The sequence below is a fragment of the Notolabrus celidotus genome, chromosome 11 (assembly GCF_009762535.1).
Source record: "Notolabrus celidotus isolate fNotCel1 chromosome 11, fNotCel1.pri, whole genome shotgun sequence".
NCBI lineage: Eukaryota > Metazoa > Chordata > Actinopteri > Labriformes > Labridae > Notolabrus > Notolabrus celidotus.
The window spans coordinates 34,214,162-34,226,697 of NC_048282.1; the positions used below are offsets into that span (position 1 = coordinate 34,214,162).

The following is a 12,536-nucleotide window of genomic DNA, read 5'->3' on the forward strand; positions in this document are numbered from 1 at the left end:
GTGCAGAAGTCCTGTCAGCTCAGCCGGGCTGTCGGATATCCTCTCTCTGTCTCTGTTACCTTCCTTTGTCCGCTGCATGGTGGGCTCTTTCTCTTTTTGAAACACAACCCCCTCCTCCCCTCTCTCCACCTCTTTACGGCCTGAGCCGGCAGCTGCAGGGTTAATGTTTAGCAGCAGCAGCAGCAGCAGCAGAGAGGCAGGAGTAGTAGCAAGAGGAGGAGGAGGAGGAAGAGGAGGAGGGGAGTGGGAGAAGGAGAGCGGCAGTGAGGTGGGGGCTGGTCCACAGCTGTTGTAGTAGGCAGGGTCTATCGGGGTAGGAAGCCTGCCTCACTCGCCCTGGAACAATGGGAGACATGGCAGCCTCTGCAGACAGCACAGACACACACACACAATGCACATGCCCAAGGACGGGCCTGCTCTTCTAGCCGTGTAGCGTGGAGGAAACCGGCTTCCTCGGCACACTCTCATGGTGTCGGCTCTTTGAACGGGGAGGGAATAATCTCCTCTGCGGCCGGGAAACAGAGATGTAAGGTTGTGGCCTTTCTGTCGCTCTGTCTCTCCTTTTTCTGCTCTTCCCTTTTGGTGCCTTTACGTTTCACTCTGCTGGGAGGAGATATCTCAGATGTGCTGGCTGGAGGATCAAGGTGAGCTGACCTAAAATGTGGATAAGGGGTGGAGGGGGTTTTTAAAACCTGTAAATGCTGTGTGATTTAGACAGCTGACATGCTGCGTGTGGGGCTTTCTGCAGTGTTTGCTTGTTGTGACTCTGCGTCCACATGAAGCTGGTTTACACTTCACGTTTAAGTGAGGATACAATAACAGGAAATCAGGATTTAACTCCACAAGACACCTCATTGTGACTCTTTGGGAACTAGCTGTATAAACTGATTGATCCACACAGCTCACATGATTATATCTCTGGAGCTTTTCCTCTGTGTTGACATGTTATGATGGAAATATGTGTCCAAAAGAAGCAGTTTTTTTACCTGTTTGAGACTGAACAGGGTGACAGTGGGAGGAGATGTGTTCTGTGAGGTCTATTGTGACAGTAATGAGCTGCAGAGACACTAAGATGTGAGGAAAGAGGGCTGGATTTGAAACTGTTTGACGATACGATACAGTTTCTCATATCATGAGAGCTAATACTGCCTCATTTCCCCAGCTGATATGCTGTTATTGGGACTTTTTGGCTGTGTTTACTTGTTGGGATGTGATTCTGTATCCAAATAGAGGAGATTTTACTTGTTTGTGATTGATCTCATGTGACAGTGGGTGAAAACATGTGTTAGGGGGTCTATTGTGACAGAAAAGGACTGTATAGACCCTTAAATGTGAGTCAACGGGGGCTGGATTTACAACTCTTTCAAATTCCAATAAAATGAAACACATAACTGGATATATTTTAGGTGTAATCTGCTGTTTTTTCTTGATGTGATGTGTCCTAAAAAGGCAGATTTGACTCAGTAAGATGTTAGAGATGTTACAGTGAGGGACAGGTTTTGTCTATTGTGGCATGACTGGACTGTAGACCCCCTGAATGTGAGACAATGGGGGCTTCATTCATAAATCTGTGAACCTTGATTCATTAAATATGTTTGACTTGGTGTATTTTTAGCAGCAATCTTATATACTTGTTATGACCAGTCTCAGTTTTATGTCAGAAGATGCATATTTTATATTGTTTGACATTTTAGTGAGATACGAGTCGGGTGAATCAGGTTTGTGTGTTTTTGATTCTGACATGAGTGGATCTTAAAACCTGATCCGATGTGATGTGACGTGGTGATTTGTGTGTTTCTCTGCTCTTTGTTGTGTTGTTGATTCTGTGACACTTGAGACATAATTCTACTTCTATAAGATTAAAGCTTTGTGACGTCAGCTGTAAGGTGAGATTTAATGGAGCTTTAATGGACTGCAGAGACCCCAACATATGGACGTTGGTTCTGAACATCAGCTGACATGATATCTTGGCTCTGCACTTATTCCATGTTGTGGCCTTGTCTGTGATTCTGTGTCACTATAATCATCTTTTTACTTGTTTGAGATTTTAGTGTTGAATAAGTAAAGAGAAACAGATTGAGTGGGCTTTTTTTTAACAGCCAACACAAAGCAGAACAACAATGAAGCCATTAGACTCAGAGGAAGATCTCATTCACAAATATGTCATAAAAAATAAATAAGTAAATTAAGTCAATGGTTCAGAAGGGAAAAGTCGAAATGAATGATTGAAAATGTAAAATAGAATGAATAGACAAATACAAAATGAATAAATACAAATAAAACAAAAGAAATAGATTTAAATTAATGCATAAAATAAATTAAAAATGAAAGTGCCCATGGTTCAAAAGAGAAAATCTAAATTAATGATTAGAAATTAAAAAAAATATGAATAAATAAATACAAAATGAATAAATACAACAAAATAAATACATTTAAATGAATGAATAATAAAAAATAATTAGATCGAAAGAGAAAAGTAAAAATAGAATTAAGAATTTAAAAAGAATAAATTAATAAATTAAAAAGAAATCAAGTTAAATTAACCAATAAAATAATTAATAATAATAAAATGAAAAGTCCATGGTTCTAAAAAGAAAATTAAAAAATACTTAATATATAAATACAAAATACAATGAAAATAAACAAAGTTAAAGTAATAAATAAAAACAAATTAAAATGAAAATAATAGAAAAGTAATAGAGATTGAATACAAAAGAGTCTGCTTTGATTTTACATGAATGCACTAAAAAAATGATAAATGTGAGTAAAGAGGGCTAGTTTAGAATTTTTTGCAATACAATACGATTCACCAAATCATTCATAAAATTGAAAAAACAAAAAAATCTAACCTTTAATATAAAAATAATCCAGATTTTTACTGGTATACAATTTTTAATAATCTGACATGAAGTGACCGTGTGTCCTGTGACTGTAGAGACCACATTATGTGATTCTGATGTGTTAGGGTCCTTTCATTAAAGATTTAATGGAGTTTAAAGAAAGGGGACACATGGTTATGAGGTTAAGTTGTTAAATAACTGGACTGTAGATTCATTCTTAAAGCTGAAATAATGAAACAACTCCGTGTTCAAATACAGCTGGTCCTTTAATTGTGTGAGATTTTAATGATTGATAATAGGAGGTCACATGTGCTGTGGTTTTATTGTGACGTTAATGGACTGTAGACGCCAAAGACTGTGACTCAGCTGAGTTATCTGTTTTAACCTGAGCCAGCTGACGTGATGTTTTCCTGCTTTGTTTCTTGTTTTGATGGTGCCTCTGAGTCCAAACGAGGCCCTTTAACCTGGTTCTGCAGCCTTTGTGGCGCTTCTCGCCGCGCTTCCTTCTCTTTCCTGCAGATCTGTGTCAAAGTGAAGCGTCTGTCTGACATGTGAGTGTGTTGCATGACATGAAACGACTCTGATGACTCTTAAAGCAGGTTTGATTTCAGAACACCATCGCCGTGGTTCCATTTCATCACACCATGATGGCGGCGGCTTGTTTTGGTTGCAACAAACAATGTGTCATAAATCTGCCGAGTGTGTGTGCACACACTGCTGCGGGTGGCGGTGGATGGTGCAGCTTAAATGTTTGCAGTTGAACGTTGTGATGATCAAAAACACGGTGAGCGTTGAATGAGTGTTTCCTCCGGGTGTGTGGAGGTTGCCTGGCACAGATTTGAAGAAGCATCCCTGCGTTCACTTTGATTGCTCTCAGACGTTCGTGGCGCTCATCCAACCTTTCAGGCCCTTTTTTGGAGAAGGAAGCTCCCCTCCTCCTCCATCCTCCTCCTCCATCCCCTCCCCCACCTTCTCTCTCTCTCTCTCCGCTCTTCATCCCAAATATTGCTTGTGTACGATTCGTCTCGGTGTGTACAGCCAAACATCAGACAGGAAACAGCACCGAGGGAGCCCGGCAGCCTGATTCTGTCTCCCCCCACACGTCTCCCCCTCTTTGATTCCTATCTGCATCTTTATTAATGAAGCAGACGATCAGCTCTAACTGTGCGTCTGCAGAAACACCAGACTTTTTGCCCTACATTTCTCTCTTCACTGCAAAAAAGATCCACTCTTCCTCAATCTGGTCTAATTCCTCCATGTTCGGATTGAGGTTTTTGTCACATTGTTTACATCTCCCGCCCCCTCACGCTGCCTACACAGCAAGAACTTCAATCTGCGCCGCACCAGATTGGCAGATGGAAAGGGTGGTGTTTGACATATCCTGAGAGGGCCTTGCCTGTGCCAAATCCCCAAGAGTGCGACTGACATGATTTAAGAAGCTTTTGTGCATTTCTCCTTCGGCTGAGTCGCCTTTGATTTTTTTTTCTGCATGTGTGTGTCCTCATTCCTTGATTCCTTCCTCATCTGCACCAAACCTACCTCCCCTCCATGTTTCCTCGCTTCCTCAGCATCTTAAAAAAACAAAGTTTGTCCTCATTCCTTGATTCCTTCCTCATCTCCTCATCCTCATCTGCACCACACCTACCTCCCCTCCATGTTTCCTCGCTTCCTCAGCATCTAAAAAAAACAAAGTGTGTCCTCATTCCTTGATTCCTTCCTCATCTGCACCAAACCTATCTCCCCTCCATGTTTCCTCACTTCCTCAGCATAAAAAAAACCCGAAGTGTGCCCTCATTCCTTGATTCCTTCCTCATCTGCACCAAACATACCTCCCTCAATGTTTCCTCGCTTCCTCAGCATCTTAAAAAACCAAAGTGTGTCCTCATTCCTTGATTCCTTCCTCATCTGAACCAAACCTAACTCCCTCCATGTTTCCTCGCTTCCTCAGCATCTTAAAAAACCAAAGTGGGTCCTCATTCCTTGATTCCTTCCTCATCTCCTCATCCTCATCTGCACCAAACCTACCTCCGTCAATGTTTCCTCGCTTCCTCAGCATCTAAAAAAAACAAAGTGTGTCCTCATTCCTTGATTCCTTCCTCATCTGCACCAAACCTACCTCCCCTCCATGTTTCCTTGCTTCCTCAGCATCTTAAAAAACCAAAGTGTGTCCTCATTCCTTGATTCCTTCCTCATCTGCACAAAACCTACCTCCCTCAATGTTTCCTCGCTTCCTCAGCATCTTAAAAAACCAAAGTGGGTCCTCATTCCTTGATTCCTTCCTCATCTCCTCATCCTCATCCTCATCTGCACCAAACCTACCTCCCTCCATGTTTCCTCGCTTCCTCAGCATCTAAAAACCAAAGTGTGTCCTCATTCCTTGATTCCTTCCTCATCTGCAACAAACCTACCTCCCCTCCATGTTTCCTTGCTTCCTCAGCATCTAAAAAAACCAAAGTGTGTCCTCATTCCTTGATTCCTTCCTCATCTGCACCAAACCTACCTCCCCTCAATGTTTCCTCGCTTCCTCAGCATCTAAAAAAAACAAAGGGTGTCCTCATTCCTTGATTCCTTCCTCATCTGCACCAAACCTACCTCCCCTCCATGTTTCCTTGCTTCCTCAGCATCTAAAAAAACAAAGGGTGTCCTCATTCCTTGATTCCTTCCTCATCTGCACAAAACCTACCTCCCTCAATGTTTCCTCGCTTCCTCAGCATCTTAAAAAACCAAAGTGGGTCCTCATTCCTTGATTCCTTCCTCATCTCCTCATCCTCATCCTCATCTGCACCAAACCTACCTCCCTCCATGTTTCCTCGCTTCCTCAGCATCTAAAAAAACCAAAGTGTGTCCTCATTCCTTGATTCCTTCCTCTTCTGCAACAAACCTACCTCCCCTCCATGTTTCCTCGCTTCCTCAACATCTAAAAAAACCAAAGTGAATCCTCGCTGGTTCTTCAGTTCTTTTTATTCCCCGGTCTGTGATCTGCCTTGTTGGGGTTCTTTGCGTCTTCACACGACTCACAGATCATGGTCTGCTCCTTCAGGTGTAGCGAGGTGGACTCAGTCAGACCGGATCACCTGCTCCCGCTCTATTAAAAACCAGATTGAGCGGGCAGATGCTCAACACCTCTAATCCCATTTCAGTTTGACAAGATCTAAAAGGATCAGGCCGTGCCCCCCCGCAGAGAGACGCTTGTGAGAAAGCTGCAGCTAAACATATCTGCACTGATGAGACGGAGTCAGCAGACGCCGCCTCCCATTTAGCTTTTTTAATCAAACCTCTGTAGAAAGCAAACATGTTCACAGGGAAGCCCACATCACACGGAGAACTTCCATGTGTGTGTGTAAAGTCCTGCGTTATCAGAAAGACATAAAAGAGGAGTTCTTAAACGCTGTGTCTGCTGAATTATTCATCCATCTTTCTTTCATTACACTTTACAATGACTCAGAGATGAAAGGAAAGACGAGAGGAGCGCAGCGAGATAGAGGAGTGGGGGCTTGTGGTCTTGGCATGGCTGGCGTCTGCCGAGCGCTGGTATCTCCCGAGGGCAATGCAGTGTCTTCCTCCCCTCTCGGTTTCTCCTTCACTCTCACATCGGAGCGAAAGCTGCAGCCCTCGCCCGCCCGCCGCAGCAGAACATCACAGAGGTGACATTGGTCTAAAAAAGCACCCAAAACCAAGCGGCTCCCAAACCTCCTGCCATCCAGCGTCTAAAGATCTCATCCCACACAGCCAAATCTCCTTTTCTGTCCCACGATTCAAGACTCAAATAGGATTGGCAGAGATGTGAGGAGGGAGTTTTTCTGTGCAGAGAGGAGCAGGCTGCAGCAGCAGCACTTCAGTTATTGAGATGTGTCTCTGTGCTTTCTCTCCCTCAGCTCCCTGGTGTTGTTGTTGGGAGACAGAGGTGCCTGACAGGAGACAGACTCCTCTTCAAGGATCATAAGAGAGCTGAAATCACAGGTGAGTGCTTTCATGATGATGTCGTTGCTGGAGATGAAGACGGTGCAATGTTTTAATTTGTGTCTTCTAACGAATCGATGAAAACTGACAGTTATCTGCTGAACTGCAGATCTTAGCTTTAGCACAGACCTGCAACCGGCAAGTCTCCTCTCTCTCGTTCAGTTTGCTGGTTGGCTTCTTGAATGCTCAGTAGTTTGGGAACGGTTGATGTGTCGTTTCAGCTCCAGTCTGACGCCGTCTGCACCAGATTCCAAGGTGACATGTCCAATCCTCACTTTTTGGTCATATTTTGTTCATCCTGTCAAAAAAAATCTAGTGGAAGTTTTAAATAATTATCACCATCACAGACACGACTCATGACTGTTTCGTTTTGTGCTTTGTACTTCAACTTTAATGTAACAGAGACTGCTCCAGACTGCATTAGAGCTTAGACCGGCTAAATCCGGCCTCTTCACAAACCAACTCCAAAGCAGCGCCGCCACAATCTCACATTTTCACCTCAAGATTATCACGGTCAAATGAATTCACAATAACGCTGCTATAGCAATATTCATCCTGATATTTATCACAAACACTCGGTCCTGTTTTGACAAAATCAATCAAACTCTCTACCTTTACCTAAAACAAGTTTCCTCATAAGTTAGAGTACCTCTCTGTCATCTCTCATCTCTCCTGACGTGATTAGTTCAGCAGTAAAGGCAAGAGTGAGTAACCCAGTTTGTGTTGACCGTCAAAGAAGAGATTACATTTTATGCTTATTTTTTGGCAAGATATCAATATTTCTTTATTTTAAAAAGAAGTTGTTGTCATTTCGCAACAGACATTTCACCTCTCTTACTGAAACCTTCGCACAACCCAACACAACAAGACTTTTCTCTTTATCCTCCTGTCTTCCATGACTCTAGCTGTTTTCAAAACCGCCTTTTATACTGATTTGACCAAAATTCAGTATGTAGTGTGTGAACAAGAGCAAAATCTGCAGTATGTCAAAACTCCCCGGATGTCGTACGATTCAGGAACATTTCTCAGTATGCATCGGAGCAGTCTGCCTTGCGTACTGTTTCCCACAATCCCCAGCGTTAACGTTACGCTTCTTTTTTCCGTATAGAATGGGAGGAACTCAGTTTTTAGGTGCTGTGAAAAGTATCAAACTCCATATAAACCACTTCCTAACTTTCTAAATCATAAGTGATGCTAAAGAAGCAGTTTCTCTATCAGCTTGGTCGTTGTTTACTTCCGCTTTCAGAAGCTGGAAATCCAGCGATGCCTGACCCAGCATCCTGCAGAACACATACTACAACACCTACTGGATACTACTTTCATCGGTAGTATGTAGCAGCCGGTTTTGAAAACAGTTATTATCTTCATATGATGCAGGATTTCTCTTTATCTGACATCTTTTTATTTTATTTATTTTTTCAACAAAAGAAGAGTGGACTCACATTTTGAAAATTATCCCTTCAGTGTGTGAGTTCTAAGAAATGAGGATTTGAAATCCCTGTTTCAACCAGAGGCGAATCCAGAGGGGTGGGCCCTGGGGATGTAAATTTGAAGTATTTTCTGTGATCGATTTTGGAAATGTTAACGATCAATTATCGATTTCCATGTCAAAAATAATGCCAAAGAAAAATGCGTTTTTCCCCTGAATCAAATTTTCCTTCACGACACAATGTATATAACTGACAGTATTGAATATCTACGGATCGTATTGAGGTGTTTAAAATGTTAAACACGCTGAATATCAACGTGTGGAGCAGGCTCATAATCTCTGCGGACACACAGTCATAAAAGTGAAGGCTCAGACTTCAACAAGGGAACTGAACAGAAACATGTTTCAGACTCACAGTGTCCAGTTTTCTGTCTACTCGTTCTTATTGAGAAAAATAAGCATGTGAACGTGGTCAGGTGTCAGCCGGGAGCAGAACCGGGTCAGAATCAGTCCGGCAGTGGAGAAAAAAAGCGCTCATGGAGACCTGTCACTCAGCTGCAGCCCCCAGCTGAGCGTCAACACCTTCAGTCAGCTGATTCACATCAAAACATGTTTTAAACTTCGAACACCTCCCTGATAGCTGAACCAAATATGAGACCACATGATGTTTGTTCCACATGATAGAAAATACAAACAAAAAACAGTGTCCTAGTAATTTCTTAACAATCAATTAATCCATACTTGATTAATTGTTCACATCCCTAGAGGGCCCCCTTGTAATCTGATTGGCCACCCTAAAATCCTGCACTATGATTGGCTATGATATATGTTGAAGTCAAGGACTTGGACTGAGTGTCACGAGGCTTTTCATAGCTCTCTTTGCTCGTCTCTTTTGTTGGTTCCTCTAACTGTGACTTTGCACAAACATCCTTCCTTTGAGCCCATTAGATTCAGTCCTCTCTGTTGTGTTGCTTTTATAAAGATGACTTTTATCTGGGCCTTTTCATTCCTTTATTCAGAGACAGAACAGAGAGAGGATGGCATGCTGCAAAGGGTTGAGGGCAGGAGTCGAACAAGGAGACGACATTTTGAGGGATGCAGCCTCTCTGAGCGGGCAATCTATCTGCTGAGCTAAACTGGCGCCTCGTGTTGAGTCTCTTTTTTTAAGCAGATAAACTGAACATCATCATCTGTGTGACACTTTAATGTTTGTGGTTAAAGCAGATTTGATTCATGGAAACAAATCTGGGGAATGAATGTTATTCTATCGAGTGTGAGAGAAGGAATACTTCATGCCACACCAGTCTAGATCGTCTGGTATCAGCAGAGTGACGCTGCGTGTATTTGATATCTGTCAGGGTTTCAGGTCATACAGATTCAGAGAGGTAGACGTGATGATTACTATCCCACGGCGGGGAAAAGTACTCCTAAAGACTCCTCCCTGTGCCAGTGCAAAAACTGTGTCCCCTGTTGTCTCCTTGACACAAAACAAGGAGTCCTCTAACCGGTCGTTTGGTCTGGTTGATAAAGTTGTTACAGGACATTTTGTTCTTCTGAAGTCCTCGCCGGGTTTCTGTCTGTCGCCGTGTTTCTGTCTGTCGGAGAGTGAGGAGGATCTGGATCATGAAGCGGGTCAGCAGTCTGAGCAGCACAGGAAATGTTTGATGACACTTTTGTTTGTTTGTGTTTGTTTGTGATCAGACGTGTACGTACACACTGAGCGCTCTCTGCCTCCACCAGTGAAAAGTTCCCCTGACCTTTGCAGGAGTGGCTGCTGGGTAATTTGTTTAAAGGACACTGAGTCTATTTATTTACAGTAGATGACACGCTAGTTTTCCCCTGGTGTCTCGTTGCTCTTTATTTGTTTGTGATGAATGCTCGGCGGCGTCCCCAGAGCTCACATTCTTCATGTTCAGGTATCCATCTGAGTCGTTTCACCGGGGAACAAAAGCTCCACATGCTCTCCTGGCTCGGAGGCGAACACATGATCCTCTGTGTTTTGTTCCCTGATTCCAACGCTGAGCCTCGCTGCGCTTTGTTTACTCTTGGCAGTGTGGCGTTTAGCGGCTGTGTGTTTCTGAGACGGCTGGATTTACAAAACAAAACCAGAGAATCTGACTCTGACCTTCGCTCTTATCTCCTCTGCTTGTCTTCTTGTGTTTGCTTTAACTCTCCATCTTAAAATCACAGAAAACAAACCAAGACTTTTATTATCATTATCTCTGCAACTACACTTAATGAAACAAGACAGTTATGATGATTACTGACTCTGAGTAAAGGTTAGAGGCAGCTCAGTTTTGGTCCCACTGGCCTTACTTTTACTCAAAATGTGATCACCACAAAGATGTCAGAATACAGGCTTAGTTGCTGTGATACCTTTACAAGAAAAAATCATGCATTTTGAACAATATTTGTCAAAGAGAACCGATTAAAAAAAAAGTGAGCGTAGTCGATGATCCGCAACACTTGGTCGAAAAAAAAAGAGCTTTAAAAGTTCAATCAATCAATCTTTATTTGTATAGCGCCAAATCACAACAAACGTTATCTCAGGACGCTTTTACAAACAGAGCAGGTCTAGACCACTCTATGTCAAATTATGAACAGAGACAAAACACCAAGACAGGATAGGACTCAGTCTGACCCCACCTTAATCCATCATGAGAATTGCACCCTGCAGTATTTAGCAAGTTACAGTGACTAGGACAAACTTCCTTTAACAGGCAGAAACCTCCAGCAGGACCAGACTCATGTTAGACACACATCTGCTGAGACCGTGTTGGGTCTGGAAAGAGGGATAGAGGAGAATAAGAGAGAGAGGGAGCGGTGATAGTGATGAGATGGGTAGTAGTAGCTGTTGCCGCTGGAGTCTGGAACGTCCACAGCAGGAGGACGTCTACGGCAGGTCAGAGGAACCTACGAGACAAGGGAGCTCAGGGACTCCAGAAAGGTCTATGGTTAGTAACTTTAATGGGAGGGGTAGAGTTTCAGTACGTGATGAAGGGGTTGGGGGGGGAAGGGTTGAGATAGGATCCCAGTGTGTCAGTCTAAGCTTATAGCAGCATACCTAAGAGCTGGTCCAAGCCTGATCCAGCTCTAACTATAAGCTTTATCAAAAAGGAAAGTTTGAAGCCTACTCTTAAAAGTAGAGAGGGTGTCTGTTCTGCAGTAAATTACTCAATAGTTTAAAATGTTGGCGATGAAATAATAAAGTTTATTTGTTCAAACTTTGGAGCAACTTTTCATGTAGAAAAAAACGGAAGTGATGGCGTAACGTTCGTTAGCTTGGCGAGGATTTAACCTAATGGCGGCCTGAGTTAGATTCCAATCTGCTGCCCCTTTAAGGGGGGTTCGTCATGCCCAGGAACTACGGCAGATCCCCTCATATAAGCTTCCCCAAACGAGTAACAACAAGACGTTCAACGTCAAATTCAGAACAACTTTTCCATTTAAATCAAAAAATCTTTGGTAACTCTGAAGTCAATAAACTTTGTAGAGTCTCGGTTTGATTTAAGAGACTTCTTAATGTAAGACCAGTGACCAGACGTTGCTTGACGTTGGATATGGATCTGTACCTCACAGTTATGAATTTTATTGTAAGTAGAGATTAACTATCATAACTCCATGTGGTGAAAACAGACGGCACAAGAGAGAGCTACACATCTCCTTGATTCTCTCCTCACATTAATGACTTCAGATTCGTCTTCGATGCCCGACTCGTACTTGAAACAGAGTATTTTTATCGTGTGGTCGTTGCACTCTAAGTAAAGAGCAGTCCCTCCGCCCCTCCGCAGCGCAGCTTTCAGAGCAGCAGCAGCAGCAGCAGCAGTCCTCTCTCTCTGCGTGTCTCTGGTGGTTTCTCTCTGACGCTCCGGCAGCTGAAAGTCTGCCAGCCGAGCTCCGTGGAAGGAGCTCCCTGGCACTGCAGCCCCTCTGAGACACACTGACCCTGTCCTCTGCCCCCTCAATGAACCTCTGTGTGCTCAGCTAAAGGCCAATCCCAGGCTTCAGAGCAGGAAGACAATGAGGCAGTTTACAAAGGAGGCAGCAGAACCCTCTGTGTGTGTCTCTCTGTGTCTTTACTCTCTGGACATAAGACCAGTTTATCTGTGTGGCAGATTAAAGCTCTGTTGATCAGAGCTTAAGGCATCAATGCTTCATAAACAAGACAGTTATTAAGACTCAAAGATTAGAGCTGCAAATTGAATCAGTGTCAGATGTTCAGAGCTGATACTTTTCTTTGCTGTGTGTCATTTTTTATTCAATTTTAGACTTTGTGGTGGATTTAAATGCTTCTAAAATTCATGGGA

General features: G+C 43.1%; 1 protein-coding gene across 4 annotated transcripts in view; it reads left to right on the forward strand.

The window, feature by feature from the left end:
• The window catches only part of nckap5l (NCK-associated protein 5-like), a 64,823-nt gene that overhangs the window by 25,869 nt on the left and 26,418 nt on the right, over window positions 1–12,536 (forward strand). The window contains exons 1-2 of one of the 4 annotated variants that reach the window (XM_034694974.1): window positions 271–644; window positions 6,716–6,800. The exons of 1 other annotated variant lie outside the window; for it this stretch is intronic. The gene's annotated coding sequence lies outside the window, so the exon portion shown is untranslated. Of the gene's footprint in view, window positions 1–270; window positions 645–6,715; window positions 6,801–12,536 lie in introns of those variants that run through there. 2 more of the 4 variants (XM_034694972.1, XM_034694971.1) reach the window with 2 other exon arrangements.